This window comes from Dipodomys spectabilis, unplaced genomic scaffold (genome assembly GCF_019054845.1).
Source record: "Dipodomys spectabilis isolate Male_0828 unplaced genomic scaffold, ASM1905484v1 ptg000207l, whole genome shotgun sequence".
Lineage (NCBI taxonomy): Eukaryota > Metazoa > Chordata > Mammalia > Rodentia > Heteromyidae > Dipodomys > Dipodomys spectabilis.
The window spans coordinates 3,546,989-3,566,448 of record NW_024870884.1 but is presented as its reverse complement, the minus strand read 5'-3'; the positions used below and the strand labels follow the sequence as shown (position 1 = coordinate 3,566,448).

At 34.2% G+C, this 19,460-nt stretch overlaps 1 non-coding gene across 1 annotated transcript; it reads right to left on the bottom strand.

Annotated features, from left to right (window-relative positions):
• Positions 1-2,645: 2,645 nt before the first annotated feature.
• LOC122122385 lies at positions 2,646-2,749 on the bottom strand. Its single transcript, XR_006150149.1, has one exon. It is a non-coding gene; the product is annotated as a U6 spliceosomal RNA (small nuclear RNA).
• Between the last annotated feature and the right edge of the window lie 16,711 nt (positions 2,750-19,460).

The following is a 19,460-nucleotide window of genomic DNA, read 5'->3' as shown; positions in this document are numbered from 1 at the left end:
GAGCTACTTCTCTGACTTCAGTAGCCAAATTAACATAACTAGGAGTATAATTGTCCTTGCTGAAGGATTTGGAAATAAAACCTGTGTGCAAGCTTGGCTTACATATTCAGAGATATTTGGACAGAATGTAGACATTTTTTATTTTAGTAAATGATTAACAGAGGAATTCTGAAAGTACTAAACCATAGTGTCATAAGCTATTACTCTCTCAAGTCTCAGCCATCTCTTCCTCTCAGCCCTAAAACCACACCTATTCTGGAACCCTAGATAGCATTCTCTCTCTTCAGTTTATTAGTCTTAAGTCTTGAATTCAGTCTTTCACATCCAAATTCAACTCTCTTCTGAACCCATTATTTAAATGTCATTGTGTCTCCCCAATTAGTGCTATTCACTTTGTTCAAGTCCTCACATTTTTAGATATCTATTAGTATTAGGGAGAAATATTACTTAGAATGTTTTTCAAAACTTATTTCAGAAACTAATAGCTCACATAGCAGAAATACTTTACAGCAATTATATAAGTACAATGCATGTTGAACTTGTAGTTTATGTGAAAAGGTCAGATGATCTTTCTATCAGATTGAAACAATATACTGTTATGACATCTCCTTTATAGAGTGCTAAAGTTCAAATCCTAAGTGTCTTAAAAAATCCAGGTAGTAAAGGCTTGGGCTCCAAGATGGTACTATTGGAGGAGATAGGAAAATATCTTAAAGAGGAGTTGCGGGACCTTGCTCTTTTCCTCTTTCTTATTTACCAGCCATGAGGTAAGTGATTTAACTCTACCACATGTTCCATCCATAAAATGCTTCTTCAGTATAGGCTAAAAGCAATAGGACTAATTGACACTGGACTGAAATCTCCAGAAATGTGACCTAAAATACACCTTTTCTCTTTGCAAGTTGCCCATCTAATTTATTATAATGATAGAAGCTGACTAACCCAGTGAATTATTCTTGCTGGTGAAATAGTTTTATTTGATTAGAATGTCTCTCCTATCTATCATCATTAGAACTCTTATTTGGGTGGCTTCTAATGCAAGCAAGTCTTGATGTTCCATTGTTTTACAATTATTTTTTTTAGCCAAACATATTTTTCCACAATCTGTCGGCATAAAGCAGCCACTTCCCATGTATTTGTACCAAAGACACACACACACACACATACACAATACTGTAATATTACTGTAATACTATGTCTTTGCCTTTTATATTTAGCTCTTGCTAAATATAATGAGGTCAATGAATATTTGGAATAAACTTAAAGTGACGTCAAAGAAGGTATCCTTCATCTCATGGAAGAGGTAGTAATTAGGAAGTGTAGAAATGAATCAGTAGAAAATATAAGTTGGTACAGATTCAGTTTGTAAGTTCATATTTACCTTGTAGGGATTAATCCTGAAATAACTCTGATTTAATTGATATGATCATGTTGCTTAGCCCAAGTTTATAACAAATATTCAATAAATGCTTACAAAAGTGATATGATTGAAGAATAGTGTTCATATGGGGTGAAGAGCACGATGACCTATCAGACAGGTAGTATGAAAACAATACAGGATGTAGTTCAAAAGGAATAATAGTGCTGGGCACCCGGGGCTCATGCCTGTAATCCTAGGTACTCAGGAGGCTGAGATCTAAGGACCACGGTTCAAAGCCAGTCCGGATAGGAAAAGCTGTGAAACTCTTATCTCCAATAAACCACCAGAAAACCAGAAAGTGGCATTGTAGCTCAAGTGGTAGAGTACCTGCTACCTGTGTGTATGTATATATACACACATATATGTATATATTTGTACAAATTATATGTATATACATATCTTCAGGTATAGGTGTACATATATATGTATTCTCAATAGTCTTTACACATAAAAATTTGATAAGTCTCAATAAGCAAAGACCTCTTAGAGATAAGGTATCATTTTAATGCCCCATTTTGCAACTCAGAATTATAATGAAAGGTTATATTAAGTAAATTATCCAAATGTAAGAGCTATGTTTGTGTTTGTGCTGTAATGCTTTTTCTCAAATTAAAAATTTACTCTTCATTCAAATATTTTATATGATATCCATTTCATTGTGATAATTTATGGAAGAACAATAGTATTCCATAAATAACATGGAACCATAAGAAGTTAAAACGTCTGCCTTAAGCCCCCCACACACAAACACACACACACACACACACACACACACACACACATACACACACACACACACACACACACACACACACACAACATAGTCCCATATTTCTTTGTCTTTAATGTGTGCCTAAGCTATATATAGAAAGTCATCAACATGTTGTAACTCAAAAATAGTATAGAAAATTATCTTTCTTATATTTTTAAATACTGTCTTCTAGAAAATAAATTTCATGTATTATCACTGTCTTTGCATTTACTGTCTTTTCCCTTGTCCTAATCCAACTACTACATTATTTCCTATCATGTGTGATAAGTTGGTTTCCCAGGAGAAGCTATTCAGTTTGACAATCAGGAAGGCATGCCTAAGGCACTGACATCTCTGGAAATGTTGCTGCAGTTGACACTGCTTTTCAGAAGATGTGTATGTAGAAAGTAACTAACTTTGTAACTGGTTTTATATTGTTTTATGCTGATGATTTGCATTGTAGAACTGCCAGCAATAAAATTTGGTTGTTTCACGAATTTGCATGTCATCCTTGTGCAGGGGCCATGCTAATCTCCGTATCATTCCAATTTTAGTATATGTGCTGCCAAAGTAAGCACTAAAATTTGATTGTTTAAGTCAATTAGTCCACCAGTATTTTGTTATGACATGTGCCCATGAACATATAATTTGTATGTATTAAACCCTTTCTCGCTATTGAATTAGTTATTGTATGTAGACACAGGTAGAATATTTGTTTAAACTATTTATTAACTAGTTTACTGTATCCTGATAGATTCAAATTTAACTGAATAGTTTCTTTTGTTGTTGCTGTTTTGAAGGGTTTATTGTTGCTTTGCATTAAAACATTCTCTCCTCTCTTGCTCTCTCGTTCCATCTAGTTGGCACAGTTAGTGCTATTAATTTGAGAAACACTGATTCTCTTTCCTTGTATTTAGAAGCAACTGAGACTCTATGCTATTTTTATTTGTCTCTTTTCTCCCCTTTAAATTGATGCATGGTTGCATTTTATCATTTTGCTTACGTTTATCTCACAGCTTTGCACTTTTTGTTCACTAGAAAAATATAGAGCAGATGATAGTCATTGGGAAAAATAACATGTAAAACAAAAATTCAACAGTGTTTCACAGAAAACAAATGTCATAGATGCACTATGTCTAGAGTAGGAAAATTTTAAAAATTAAATTTAAATTTAAAAATTTATGTATAGGAAAAAAGCATTTTTTTGTTTAAGCCAAGGAAAGCACCATGTTAGTCTGTTTTACAGACATTTGGCACTAGGCAAAAGAATGATTACATGTATATTTAAATTAAATTTTAATTTTAAAATTTGTGTGTAGGAAAAAAGCATTTGATTTTTGTTTTCATTTAAGACAGGGAAAACACCATGTTAGTCTGTTTGATAGACACTGAGCACTAGGCAAAGAATGATTACATGTACATTTCATGCTTTTTGTACAACATTGTGTATACTTCTCTGAACAAACTGCACTTAAAATTATCTCCTTACAGGGATGTTGCCTCTCTAGAATGGAATCTTTCTGGAAGCAGAGATTTCATTTAGCTTTGTTTGCCCATTATGATGCTTATAACTTTCAACATATGTTTGTTGTATCAGATTATATAAAACTGGTTGGGAAATTTGTCTTTTACTAAGCCAAGAGATATAATTCTGTAAGCAGTTTAGAAAAGCAATATTTTCGCTCTCCTACTGATATACCAAGACATTCCACTTACTAGTACACATTATTACTTTTGTCGGTTGTTTGGCTTGAACTCAGGGCCTAGGAGCTTCTTTGTACTCAAGGCTAGTACTCTAACATTTGAGCTACAGCATCACTTCCTGCTACACATTATTATTCCACACAATTAAACTGGGTATGCATATATAGTATCTTGGGAGGAACTGAGATTTTTGAGGCAGTTGAAAAGAACAGAAATATTTACTTTCTGGATTAATTTCATTGATGGGAATAGCATAATCTTTTTTCCTTTTTTTCTCTTCATTTTGTCTTATTTATTTTTATTGAAAGATGATGTACAGATTAGTTAGTTACATACATTAGGTAATGACTGTGTTTCTTTTTTAACAGTGTCACCTCTTCCCTCATTTTCTCCCAGTTTTTTCCCTGACCCTTGTCCCTCACAAATTGTATAGTTTATTTTTAACACAGTGTTACCCCTGCATTTGTTCACCCAAATGGTGGGACATAAAGTAATAATCTGTTTACTTCAGTAAATAGAAGCATTAAGAGTAAAACAGGCTAAAGCATGCTCAACCAGGCATTTGCCTTTCTTTGTGAGTGGATCAATGTAAAAGGGACTAAATGTAAACAAGACTATGAAAATAGAAATAAAATGCTAAGGTACCAAGAATCCAGTTGGAATCAAAATGTATTGAGATATTACTTAGTTTTCTAAAGCTATCTTAGATTATTTGATATTTTTTAAAGCTCTGTTTTAGTTCATCTATTTTAGATTCCTTTTTACCTTTTAGTTTGAAATATTAGGTTTATACAACTGTTACAAAGATAGCAGAGTTCTAATATTCCTGTCATTCAACTTTTCCTTATGCCAACACCTTACATAAACATAATACATTTATGAAAATGGAGAAATCAACACTAATATACAGTAAACCACAGATTTCAAATTTCCCCAGCTTCTTCACAGAGGTGGTATTTCTAATCCAGGATTCAATCTAGCAATTTTCTGTAAAGTTTACTTTTGGCTCTTAAATGTATACTGTACAAAGTTTCTATATTGCGTCAGTTATGTGTTTGGCTATTTCCTGGATTTAATTGTTATCCTTATGTTCCTCATTTATTCACCATGCACAGGAGAGATATTAAGTCTCCATTTTCTCTCTGTCAGTCTTTCTCTATAGTCTGCCTCTTTCTACCTCTCCCCTTTGTGCATGGTTCTCTCTGAAGACACCTTGCCTCTGACCAAACTGACATTTGCATAATTCGAATCAGCTGAAATGTACCATTTTTCTCTTTCCCTTAAATAATTTTGGCCCTTAGAGAAAACATATAAGCAGAGGTTGTCAAGTCAATCTGACAACCCTGTTAATGGTATATTTAATTTGTATTATAACACAGAGTGAAAGCTTTAATAATTTCTTGGAGTTTAGGATCAAATAGAAAACTTCAAACTATTAATACTTTCCCAATCCTTACTATTTGAGGGTCTTAAAAATGTTTTCTTAAAAATAATGATTTTAGCTGATGTACCAATTAAACGAGATTAAAAAATATTGGTTATTTTCCGTAGTAAAGAACATTGTTGGCAATAAATATGAGTTAGTGTGTTTATATCCATAAACTAGTAAATTATGCGTACAGTATTTTGTTTATCAGTGTGTGTCCCACACTGATAAAAGGTACACAAGGGAAGAGGTACACAATTCTCATCAGGTTCCTTAGGTATAAGATATGCTAAATAATCATTTCTATAGGGCTGAGACTGTGAGCAAATCTTTATCATCAGATAGGGTTGGCATCTAAATTGTAGTGCAAAAACTATTTGGAACACTAAACACTAAATACCTTAACCTCATGGAGTAAATAAGGAACATAAATTTCATTGTGATGTCTTCTTTTATTAATTTATCTACCCTTATATTCTTTCTTCCCCCCCTACTTCCAGAGTCCTTTTCAGCATGTTACTGTTCTTCCTGCTTTTGCCTGTCTCTTGCTTCACAAGAGATGTTTCATATATCATTCTGAACACCATTATTTATTCCAACAAGACTGCTAGCTAGACATTTTCCTTCCATCCACCCCTATTCTGTTTCCTACACCGTTGCTTGCTTGAAGGAAATGCTCTAGCTAACAGAGTGTGTAACCATAGGGACTGTCAGTGCTAACAGCATACCAAAAGCACAAGTCTTGGGAAAACATTAGCCTTGCACTTTTGTGGGATCTTCTCAATAGAAAGTAGCCCATGTCCTTGGATGGAGTTAGAAATTTATAACATGGAACTAAATTTAACCATAAAGAAAATACTTTCCCTTTTCATTGAAGAAAGTATATTTTACATAGTAATTGGAAGAAGACAAGTGGAAGTTAGGGCAATGAAGAATGGTAAATTTCCTCTCAACCATTTGTATTTAGACAGATGCTCCCATGTTAAAAATATGCCAAAAATCTTTCAATGTTTGTTAGATAAAAACATAAATTCCTTAATGTCACTTCCAAGGTTCCTAATGACCTGAACTGCCTACCTCTTACATTGTAACTCTTCATTCCACTACATCTGTGACCTGCCATCCTGAATGTATTGAGCTCTCTTTCACTCTCAATAGGGACTTGCTGATTCCTGACAGTGATCAAAAGGATCATTTTTCCATTTTGCCTCTTTCTGTTTTCATTCTTTCCATCTAACACAAATAACACTCGTACTAGTTTGAGGTTCTGGATCTGAAGCAATCTTAAGTAGTTTTGATCTCTAAATTGGGGTTTACAATTTAGATAGTTGAGAATGGTGATTTGGTAGTGTTATCAAGAGTTCTTAGGAAGATGAAAGGGATGATGGATGGAAGAGGGAAAATCTGGGCCACCTGCTGAAGATAAAAAATTATCCTGGAGATGAATACACAACAAAGTAAGGATTCTGGTTTAATATGGGATTGACATTACAGATCTCCATGGAAGAAGTTATTCCAAGTTACCAAGCCAGTGACTTCCCTAGCAGTAACATTAATACAAACCTGGCTCTCATACTCAGACTTAATATTCAAGAGAGCCTGAGTCATGTCCAGAGGGAACACAACAGCTACAGTTGGAATTTCATATAGTAACACAAAAGAACAAGGCTTGGAAGTAGACAGAACAGACCATTGCTCGAATATTCTCTCAAGTACACATCAGAGAGAGGAGGAAAAGATCCTTTCATAGGACAGACTGGAGGAATACTATTTCAGTTCATAGGGACTAGTTTATTGATGAGTAAATCCTGTGGCTCTCTCCTAATTTAGACCTCTGAATTAATTTGCCATGTAAATACAATCCTTTATTTTTTTTATACCCCAGGCCCAACACTTATAAGCAAGTAAATATATTCTACTTAGAAGGATTAAACCAGGGATTGGGAGGGTATTTTCCATCTCATTAAAAAAAAAAAAAAACAGTTCTAAAGATCTGCCATTTCCTGTACACACCAAATGATAGCACCTGTGTCAACAACACATGACAAACGGAGTTGCTGGTTCAACTCCCTACTTGGCCAAACAAAATGCTGACATTAGTTTCATGTTTAAATCATATTTTGGGTGGTAATGTAAGATAATTTATTCACATACTCATTTAATAAGTATATATATTAAACACAGGAAGACATCCTTTTGGCTCTGATATTAATGTATTAAATCATTGATTCATTAATCACAGTGCCACCCTAAAGGAGAAATATCCCTAAATTCTTTGACACTGTGGGCTCCAGTCTAGAGTAACCAACATTCAAAGTATATTAAACTTAGGTTAAGGGTTTTTGTTTATTTTCCCCCAGTTCGCATATGTAAACTCAACTGCTTTAAAAAAAAATCTATGACATTACTTTTTAGATTCCACATGTGAATTTTTTTGCTTAGAAGAATTAAGTCAGCTATGAGAGATGTATGACAATTTCCATGCAAGTCTTTTGGCTCAGGTCACTGACTATGAATGTGTTATAAAGTTCAATGTATTAGGAAAGGTATTTAACAAGTTTTTCCTAATCTGAAACTCAATAAGCAGTTCATCCTCACTTAACTGAGAAGCACACTTCTAAAGGCTTTTCTGTGATCCTATTATATGTCAACAACAGAATAAGGACTCAAGTGTATTTATGCCTGAATGACAAACCTTTACCATAATTTCTCTCAGGCCATCCTTCCTTTCATTTCCAGAATGAAAAGATCAAAATAATTGACTCCAAAGTGCTTTCCTGATGCCCTGTACCACAGAAAGAGCCCTATAATGAAGCAAATGGAAAGCATAAGCATCCTAGATGCTAACAATTTATTGAACAGTAGGATGGTTCAATACATGATTGGAATTAAGTGGGTTTAAATAAGTAATCTATTCTGTGTATTGATACAGAGGTGGTCAAGAAAGCTGAGAAATGAGATTACCCAGAAATAAACTGGAAACTCATTGCAATCTTGTGGGGGGGGGGGGGAAATAACTCAAGCAAAACTCAAAGGTGAACTTCTGAGTTTAGCTAACAGTGCTGTCAAACCAAAGCAGAGAAACATGTTCTCAAGGCTGACAAAGGGAAGAAAAATAAAAGTCAGAATAGGAAGGCCAAATAGGAGGATCTCTGCGGGAGCCTTCAGAGGCCACACAGAGAAAAATGGCCCCTTCAACTCTGGGAAGCCTGCTTGCCTGAAAGAGTGGGAAGCTTTCTTGGCTAAAAGCCTGAAGTCGAGGTGTAGGAAGAGTTGCAGGAAGGATTAGACAAAAAGAAAGACCAGAGGTGAGAAACCTGGAGGTGTAGTTCTTCAGAAGTAAATGGACAAGAAAAGTTTACAGTTCAAAGAGATGAGGGGAAACTAAAGAAAGCTAAGGGAACAAAGGGGGCCGAACTCCCTGGGGAAGATAACTTGTGGAGGCCAGGTCTTCTGGCAAGATCTTATATCAGTGGCTAAAATTTCACCTCAAGTTTCTGGCATCTCTGCAAACACTAAAATTTTCAATTATCTAGAAACCTTTGGTGGAACTGATGCCTTATGATCCATGTTCCCTCTGTTTATCTGTGTGTAACACATTGTTCCCTATAGTGAAGGGACCACTGAGTGTTCAAATAGCTCTGAAAAATTACACATTTCAACTGAAAACACAGTGCCCTTTTTTTAACAACTGTCAAAAATCCATTATTGAAAAATCAATTCTGTACCTGATTTCCAACAACAGATTAGAGATACTCTGCAAGTGCCTTTCAGAACACTATGAAGTGTTTTTTTCTTATTTTTAGACCAAGTATTCTTCCAGAATCTCTTTACTGAATCTTATTGTTTCATTTTTCTTTTGTCATATCTTTTCTGCAGTATCTACGTGAGTCACACTTCCAACATCATTACTATTTCCTCCAGAAAGAAGTATTTCTAATCTCTTTCAAATAAAACCCTTTTACATTTCATGTGTTTTTTTTCTTTTTGTTTTGTTTTGTTTGTTTTTGAGACAGAAGACAGGGTCTTACTCTGTAGCACTCTTCCTCTGTACTCTTTTTTTATTGTGAGAATACCGTACAGAGGAGTTACAATTACATGGGCAAGATAACGAGTACATTTCTTATCAAGCATTGTTGCCTCCTTGTTGTTTCCCCTGTACTCTTACTCTTACTCATCATCTTCCCACCTCAGCCTTCTAAATGCTGGGTTTCAGGAATGTGTCACCACACTTGCTCCTACCACCTTTTATATGAGTGTTTAAAGAGATTTATTTTTTATTTCCCAAATCTAAGTAATATTCTGCAACTTTTTCTGTACTGGCACTGTCTAGTTTCAGTGACAATGTGGAGATCTAGGGAGTTTCAACATTTCTTGTACTCATTTAAAAATGCCGTGCCTCTAGAAAATGATTGGACAGGTTTTAAGAAGTTATACCTATAATTATCATATGACCCTGATATCCCATTCTTAAATATTTTTCCTAGGGAAATGAACACTTACAGTCACATAAAAACACATACAAAAATATTTAGTCATCATAGTCATAACTGAACTAAATTGGAAACCACTCAAACTTTCTTCAATAGATGAATAACTATAATAAATTCATACAAAAGAATATTTCAAGTAAAAAGAACAACTGATACATGAAAAAACATGTATCATATATTTCATGTGCCTTTAAGTTGGCAAGATAAACTATTCTTAAATGATTACATACTTAATTATTGATTTACATGATATTTTCCAAAAAAAAACCATTAAAAATGACCAAAAGAAACAACAACCCCACCCAGATCAGAGGTTGATGTGGTATGTGGAAGATTCAGATGAGGAAAGGGTATATTACAAGAAGAAGCACAAGGAACATTTTTCTTCCTTTGATAAAATTTTCTACTTTGATTATGAGCTCAGTCTGACAACATAAAAGATGGAAGATAATCTTTCCAGGCCCACCAACGGTGTCATTCTGTGACATACAAAATATGTTGGCCTTCTAAGACCATATATGGAGATATTCTGAAATGACTTACTCAGAGTAAGATCCCTGACCCCGGTCCTAGTGCTGCAGCTGGTTGGAAGCACCAGTTTCCATATCTGTAAAACTAAGAAAATGCAGCAAATCCCTAATGGCAAATAAGATTGAGGTGGGAGGAAGTGACACTACTGAGATTTGAACTGAAAGCCTAATGCAAGCACACTACCACTGGGCTATATTCCCAAACATTTTATTTAAATGTTTATTTTAATACAAGGTCTAAGTAGCCCAGTTCTCCTTGAACTTAAGATCTTCCTCTCCCAGCCTTCTGAGTAGTTAAGATTATAGGCATGCTCCACCACATGCAGCTAGGATTTTCTTCATAGTCCTACTTTCAAAGATTACCTTTGGTACAGAAATAAGACAGCTAAGATGATTTTTTTGCAATGTTTAATGACAAATTAGCCATAAACATATTATACAACTAGGCCCTTCACAACCGAAGCCATCCTCCTTTGCACTAGTCAATTTCTAAAGTCTTTCCAGCTCTAGCATGGCATCAGGCTGATTGAGTCTCTACTTGCTGAAGATGTGATATGTCTGTCTTCCAAGCAGGTCAGCCATCTTCAGTAGTTGAATAGATTTCCATTTATATGTAGTGCTGTCTATGTCTTTTCAAAAAATTTGGCGTACCAATTTTTAAAAGGAGTTCGTAACAGAAAGGTGAAATATAAAAGGAGAAAGGAAGCATAAAAGCTAATGAAGTTCAAGACTTGATTTTAAACTACTATTATTTCTTTAGTGTTCTAATGTCCTTTCCATTTAATACCCATACAGCATGACAAAAGGGGAGAGATCATACTGACCTGATAATGCTATGTGAAACACTGAGTATTTCTCATGAAAATGTTGAGTAGAATCCTGTTTTTTGTTGAGGAATCTGTGTGACGAGAGAGAAATACTTTTGTTGTCTTACTGAGTCAGACTTTTTAGCAGAGCATTCAAATTGATTGTTCTATTTAAAATTCACTAGCAGAAATGAGTACTTGCATCATCCACAAAATATATGGCTTGGCCCTCATGTGAAGGCATTCACAGTCTTTTTTAATGCAAGTTATCCAGAGCATAGTAAATAGTTTAGCCCAGCAAATTGAGATAGAAGAAATAGCCACACAACTTACGACTACAGGTTTGTGACTGGAATGGTATTCTTGGTTTTATATTTTGCATTAATATGTAAAAATGAGACTGCAAAGAAACTTATAAGGCATGCTTGTAAATAATATATTTCTTGAAGATATTCTTGTGCTATTCTGCAAGATAGATTTTAAAGCCTACATTAACATTTTTATTTATACATTCAAATGTGTTCATCGAGGCTCATTGTTTTTCCTTTCCTTCAAATGTTGTTAAAACTCTTTTCCCCAGTGATTTGTGCTCTCTTTCCTTCTTTTGTGAGTAGTGCTAGATCCTTTACAAAATGAAGAGCTTGATGCCAATGGCTCATGCCTATAATCCTAGCCACTCAGGAGGCTGAGATTTGAAGATCACTATTTAAAGCCAACCTGTACTGGAAACTCCATGAGATCTTATTTCCAATTAACCACCAAAAAGCCTAAAGTGGCTTAAATGTAGAGTGCTATCCATGAGCACAAAAGCTAATAAGAGATAATACCTAGGTCCTTAGTTCAGGCCCCAGGACTGTCAAAAATAATATAAATTAAAAAAAAAAAAAAACAGCAAAAGGCAGTGCTCATGTGGTAGAATGCCAGCTTAGCAGCACAAGGCCCCAGTTTGTCTGAGTACTGCAGAAAGTCCCAAGAAAACCTTATCCGACTAAGAACAAGTAACAATAATTGAATTTACTCTCTTGCTTGAACCATTTAAAATGTCAAAGAAAATGAAGAAATGTTTTCCAAGATACTGGGTACCAGGAAATGAAGAAGAGTAATCCTTGGATATAGTAAACAAATGAAGAAAGCCCTGTGACTGCCAAAACTCATTGTCTAAAGAAAGTTTCTAGGCCAGGATGCAGCAAAGAGAGACACAGTTAAATTTTAGAGAAATCTTTTTTAACTGAAGAGAGAGAAAAGGGCTGCAAAGAGAGAGTACTCAAGATCAGCGGAGGTCATTCTCAATTATTGAGCCAAAAAAAATGTTCAGGAGATGCATGGACAGAAATTATTTCAGCCTGGGTAAAGAAATACTCCAAAATATCAGAAGCATGAGTACTTAGATTTCACATAAGACTGAGAATAGTGTTTAGTTTCTACCAACGAGGAAAGCATCACAAGTCATGAATCATTGGCTGCAGTAAGGGGAATAATGAGACTTCAAGAAAAACACTGCCTAGATAATGCCCAATAGCTCCTAAAAAAATAACAAAAAGGAATGATTAATCTCTAAATTATTGAAACCTATCCCAGAACATATATCAAGACTAATTAGTAGAATACAAAGGAATATAATATATATTCTGTCATATATACATATATACTTATATATCCCAACAAAGAAAAACATATACTATCATATAAACAATCAAAAACTGTCAAATGTTAAAAGAAGCAGAATGGATGAAGAGGAAAGTCTCAACTAAATTAGATCTAGCTGACAGGACATTAGAAAATTTAACTATTTTATATACTGAAAAGCTAGGACAAGTATTGAACATATTAAATAGAGAAATAAAGACTTTTTTAAAAAGACCCAGGTCAAAGTTACAGAGGAAAGAACTAGAAAATAAATCATGGAGATAAAGCCTAGATTTACAAAAAGATATTAATGGAACTGAAAGATTAAATACTGCAAAAACTTAGTATACTAAAATATAAACAAGAACAGAGAATCAATAGGGCATCTTTAAATGACATAATAGATGCAATTATAGAGCATATGGTAGGAATCAGGAAAGATAGTTGAAGAAATAATAGAAAATTCTTTTTTAAAAAGTTTATTTTAAAGATGATAAATGGGGTTACAGTTATATAAGTAAGGTAATGAGTACATTTCTTTCAAGTCTATGAAAATCTTAGTCTCCAAGAAACGAAGTAGTTTAGTATTAGAGCATTTGCCTAGTATGTGTGAGGTCCTGAGTTCAGTCCTGAGCGCTGAAGAAACACACACACACACACACACACACACACACACACACACACACACACACACAGAGCACACCACCACCAACAGCAACAACTTTGCTGTTATGAGGCAGGCATTCTTCATTCCCAACACTCAGGAGGTTGAGGTTCATGATAACTTCAAAGCCAACCTGATCTACAGACTTGAGGATAATAGAAACTCTATTAACACCTGCTAACAAGGAATGTGAAGAGTTACACCAAGATGCATCATAGCCAACATAAAATTAATAATAATGAGAAAATTTAATAAGCAGTCCAAGAAAGCATGTTGCAATATATAGAGCAATGATAAAGATGATAGCAGATTTCTTGTCAAAACACAGGAAGCAGGATTTTAAAAACTACAGAAGGGGAGAAACTGTCCATCTAGAATTCGATACCCAATGAAAACTTCCTTCAAAAAAAGTGACATAAAAGTTTTTGCAACATAAAAAGCTTGGAGGTATTTATCACTAGTCATCTTGCATTTCAAGAAATGTCACAGAAATCCTCTGGGCTAAAAGAAAACTATATCAGCAGGAAATTTTACATGAAGACATTATATTTTAAAATAATAGCAATTCAGCATGGAGTTACAAGACATGTAGAAATAAAATATGTGGCCATAATAGCACAAAAATCAAGAAAGGAAAACCTGGAAGTAAAATATTATAAGGTGTTTATATTGTATGGTATTTGGTATAATATCACTTAAATGCAGAGTATCACAAATTAACTATTAACTCTGTATGAATTAGACCCATCTAGTTATGTACTAAGTTATGTACTAAACTATTAACTCTGAATCATTCCTTAAAGTAACAATGGAAGTGTTGCACATGAGGCAACAAAACAGGTAAAATGTAATCATCAAAACTAGTTTATTCAAAAACAGACAGAAGAAGAAAAGGAGGAAATAAAGAGCATATAAAACAAAGAAAACAAATAGGTTAATTTAAGTCCTACCATAGTCATAATCACATGATATGTAAATGGCCCAAATATCCTTAAGGAAAAGGCAGAAGTTATTATTTGGAACTAAAGGTTAAGACCTTTTATACATATAATGAGGTCTTCCAATAACCTACTTCAAATAAAAATGCAACAATCAGTAAAAGCAAAAGTATGGATAATGCATATGGCCAAGCTGAAGTGGTTATCACACTGAGTAAAAAATAAATGTGAAAAAATAAATGTTATTTTATATAATAAAGTGACTTAGTGTTTTCTAAAAGGAACAGTTCTTTAGAAAGTAGTTTGGAAGTTCCTTATAAAATTAAATGTATACTTGTCATATGATCCAGCAGTCCATTGAATGATTTGCATACAAAAATTCATACCAGCTGTATTTCTACATCATATCTTATTCTATTCATATAAGGTTCTAGAAAATGTAAACTAATGTATGGTGACAAAAAGCAGATCAATGGTTGCCTGGAAACAACCAGGTGAGTAGGCAGGAGGGATGTTGTAAGCAAGGGGAGGAAGGACTGAATAATTAAGAGGCCCGAGGAAATGTGTGGGCATTCTGTACATGTTCATTATTTCCAACTGTGGAGATAAGATTCATAGGTCATATTGAACATACAGATATGTCATCTACAAAAACTTTTAAAATTATATACTTTTATATGTGCACTTCAGTATAGCAATTTAAAGTAAAGGTAGCTAAATATAAATGGAATATAATAGTATTCATAGAAGATAGCTCAAGGGTGATTAGGATGCAAATGTTTTACTACTCTCTTCTCTAGTTTGCACCTTGCACATCAGCATTTTGTTTCATCAGCAGAATAACTAACTTGATAACTATCTCAGAAATAGATGCTAACTAGGGACCTTGACTGGATCCATATTCAGTGAATATAATGACTATACTGTGTTAGTTGGAAGAATCTGTCTGTGCGATTATAACCTTTCACCAATTTAAACAGAACTATGATAATTTCACTCAAAATCCTCCACAGCCATCAATGACAAATTTCAGGCTTTGCTTATGACATGTTTGTAAATGTAGTCAGAGACTAATAGTTTGAAACAACCTCAGAAATATCTAGCAAGCACTTTTCTAGAGAAAGAGGTTGATAGTGGAGGATTTAAATGACTGGCTTGACGACACAGAACTAGATGGGGCTAATCATACAAACTTTTCTGACTCTGTAAGAGTTTAGTATTTCAAAGTGCAGAGGTCCTTAATACAGAGCACATTCAATAAATACTTGTTAAACTCAAAGTGAATATCCTCAACTGAAGTCCTAAAACTATACTCTCCTGTTTTAAACTCCATTGAGGTTTATCAGACAGAAAAGTACGCTGGTGCCAAACTTTATAACTCTTGTCTTCCTAAATTAACGTTTCTACTTTTGGAAAGGACACAGTAGGAAGAGCATAAATTGCCCTCATCTCTTTATAGTCTATCATTCCTGCTCTGTTACATTTAGGGCATGGTCCTTCTATTGGAATTAATGGAAAACTGACTAGTATGTCTATGTATTTTTGTTTTCTTAATTTTGTATTTCACTGGATTTTTGCCTATATGCATTTGCTTTTTATTATATTGCTGACAATATCTTTTCCAGGGATTATGGGAACCCTCACTAAGTCTTTTCAAAGGGATTCAAGGCATAAGCTATGAATAAGGGTTATAAAAAGAGAAATGAGGGGTAAGGAAAAGAGACGAGCAAGGAGAGTAGAAGAAAAGGAAGAGAGAATTTTCTTTAGAGAAGGAAGAAAGGGAGAGAGAGAAGAAGTATTAGTATATACCACCAATCAATCAAAATAAGTAGTGGGAGGGATCTGCATGTTTTCATAACTTGTCAGTCATCATTGTCAATCAGAGTAAACAGATCAAAAGTTGTAGTTTTATCCACTTTTTCTTCCTAGTCTATCATTGTATAAGCACTTAAAAAAACAAAATATAAGGAGAAAATGCTGGTTCTCTGTGACCCAACTCAAAAAATTTATTATCTGACATATTTCAGGCAAAGTTATTAGAAATTGTAATTGGGGAGTAATAGGGATGAGACTTAGAAGGTGACAAGGAAGATTTGAACATTATGGAGAGGATTAATCACATAGTAACATCACACATCCTACGAAATTAGAACAGTTTGCCACTGTATTATGGAAAACTGTGTTCCAAACTCTAGGATGGTATTCCCTGGCTCTTCTCTCAGACTTCTGATGTAATAGGTTTGAAATGACGTTAAAATTCCACTTTCAACAAGTTTCACATATGATGTTGCTCCAAATTGATTTATGTTGATAAAATTTGGCCAGATCAAACTCTTTTTCTGTCTATTAGAAACCTTATAAATCCAATGCTACTATATACCAGCCAGCTGCCCTTACAAAATCCATATACCTTCTCTGTATCTCATATGTAAAGTACAAAGAATAATGCAGGATCTAATGGGAATTAATGAGGTAATGTAAGTAAAATATCGGGTTCATAATAGATGCTTACCTAATGCTTGTTTCTACTCCCAAATATATGCTATTTTCCTTCTTAATCTAAACCTAAATTGAAATGTATTTCTCCCTTAATTCTTGACTATAAAAAATTCACATATTTAAGATATCTCAACTCAAATTACTGGTGGCAGTCCAAGAAATGTTTTAGCTGTAGTTGAGTGATTGACGTGATAGACTACCAATTCACGCATATAAAGAACCAGCATATATAAGAATCTGAAACATATTGAAGTAACAAATGTAATTCCAAATGTATACGGACCATCTTATTCTGAATTGGGAAAAGTCATGCCATTAAGAATGAATTAGAAGGCGCAGAACCTTTCTGTTTATGGAATAGGGCTCAGGGTAAATACTTGTCTGCCTTTTGCATGTATATTCTTTCTTCTCATCCACTTGTTTTCACATTCATCCAAAGACCTGTGATCCAACAAGATTCTCTGACAAATGCAGTTTTAAGCACAAGCCCCAAACCTACTCAGCCAGCTCAGAGGAACATTTTACAAAATGACAATTATGTTGGGGCTAATAACCAATGATGCTACAGAGCAGCTCAGCATTTCTAATAACACAGAACTTAATCCTCTGGGGAATATCAAAGTCTTTCTCTTTCCATTTTTATCAGGGCTTAATTGAGGCCAAAAGAGAGTATAAACAAGTTTTTTTAAATTTAATTTTATTTTTTTGTGAACATACTGTACAGAGGGGTTACAATTACATGGGCAGGATAATGCATACATTTCTTACCAAGCATTGCAGCCTCCTCCTTTGTTTACCCTTCACATCTCTTCCCTACCTCTCCCCTACCCCCCTATCCAATCCCCCCCCCACACACACCAACATTGTAAAGCTCGTATAAACAAGTTTTAACCATGAACCTTCTACACAAAAACCTTTCATGGTCAACAGTTTTACTTCCATTCTGTAAAACCTACTAAAACTTTCCTAATCCACAGCTGAGAAAGCATCCTCCCCATAACATTACTCTAAAAAAATACTGGGAAACATACAAACTTTTAGTGGTGCTTTAAAAAGATGTAACAATAAGAATTATAAAGTATTTAATTCTTATTTTTATCAAAATTATATAGTTACCAAATTTGGAAAGTCTACTCACAGTAAAAAGTGAGTGAACATTTTCTCCTTCATTCCTAGTTAACCTTATTCTCCAAAGGCAGCTATTAACAAATGTCATGTTTTTGGGGTTTTTTTTGTGGTTTAATTTCAGTATTTGCCTTCATGCTTCTGAATAACTTTAGGTTTAACTTTTTTTGAACTAGGTAAATATGGGTCACTGCTAAGCCATATCACATACTATAATTTTGTTTCCTTTCTTAAGCATATTTTTACTACAGTTATGTGTTATATTCTTTTAAAAGAATTTAGTTTTTCCCTGTACTTTTCTTCAGTCTCTCTACATTCTCCATCAGGCAGCATTTCAATATAATTGCTTACAAGTATAACTATGTCCATCTCTATTTCTCTCTTTCTAGACTCTACTTGAGCCTTGTATTTCAATGTGGATTGGTTTCCTATATGTATACTGGTCCTGGATTTGGTACTCAGACTTTTCAGTTGTATTTTATTCTTTTCCAAAAGAAAAATGAGTGAATTCATTTTTAATGGATATATTTTTTTAAATCCATCCCAAGAAACCTTGGGAAGGAAAAAGAAAAATTCCCTATTTATATTTTTTAAATTCTCCAAAGTAGAAAAGTAAACCAATTTAAGCATTACCCTGAATGGGGGCAACTGATGTAGCCTCACAAATAGATAAAAATCTAAACAACCTGGCAAAGCAACTTAAATATGGCCCAAGCTCTCTAGATGAGAAAAACAAAGGCTGGTGTTACCAATGGCAAAGGTTTGAAACTATATTTTCCCTTCAAATTTCATAGAGTTTTCCTAGTAACTGATTGTCACCTGATTTTGGCAATTCACTGTAATTGAACACTTGTACAAGTAGCAAGGAAAAAATCAATTCTGTGACCATGAAAGAGAAAAATGGACTACATACTCACTAAGAGAGTTTATAAAGCCTTCTCTGCAGGGTTTAGTTACTGCTTTTTGTTCCAAACCAGCAGCACTGAAGCATAAAAAAATGCCAGTAATTCGGGTCAATGTTCAGTCAGATCCCCAAACAGGATCTCAAGCCAACCAGTGTACATTGTACAGTGTCCTCTGTTAAAATAAAACTTTGGCTTCAAATAAATATGTAATGCCTCTAACTTTTCCATTATGTGAAGTTAATGAGTTTCTTTTGACTAAAGAGCCATGAGAGTGTGAGTCTCAGAAATGAAAATCTAGATACCTCAAATTCCATGTGTTAAAAAGGATACTTTTTAAAAACAATAAGATACATATTAACTCCAATGCCTTTTTACAATATTTTTAAAAATTAATGTAGATCTCTTAAGGTCAAAAGGGGAAAAAGTTGTCAAAATAGACAGAAATGAAAACTTCCTGAGAAACACATAAATACTCAAGAACAAAGTTCAATGTCATATGTAAAGGAGACCATAGGCACCAAGACTGAGGATCAGGCCACTGGCATTTTGCCTAGATTATTAGGAAGTCTTTAC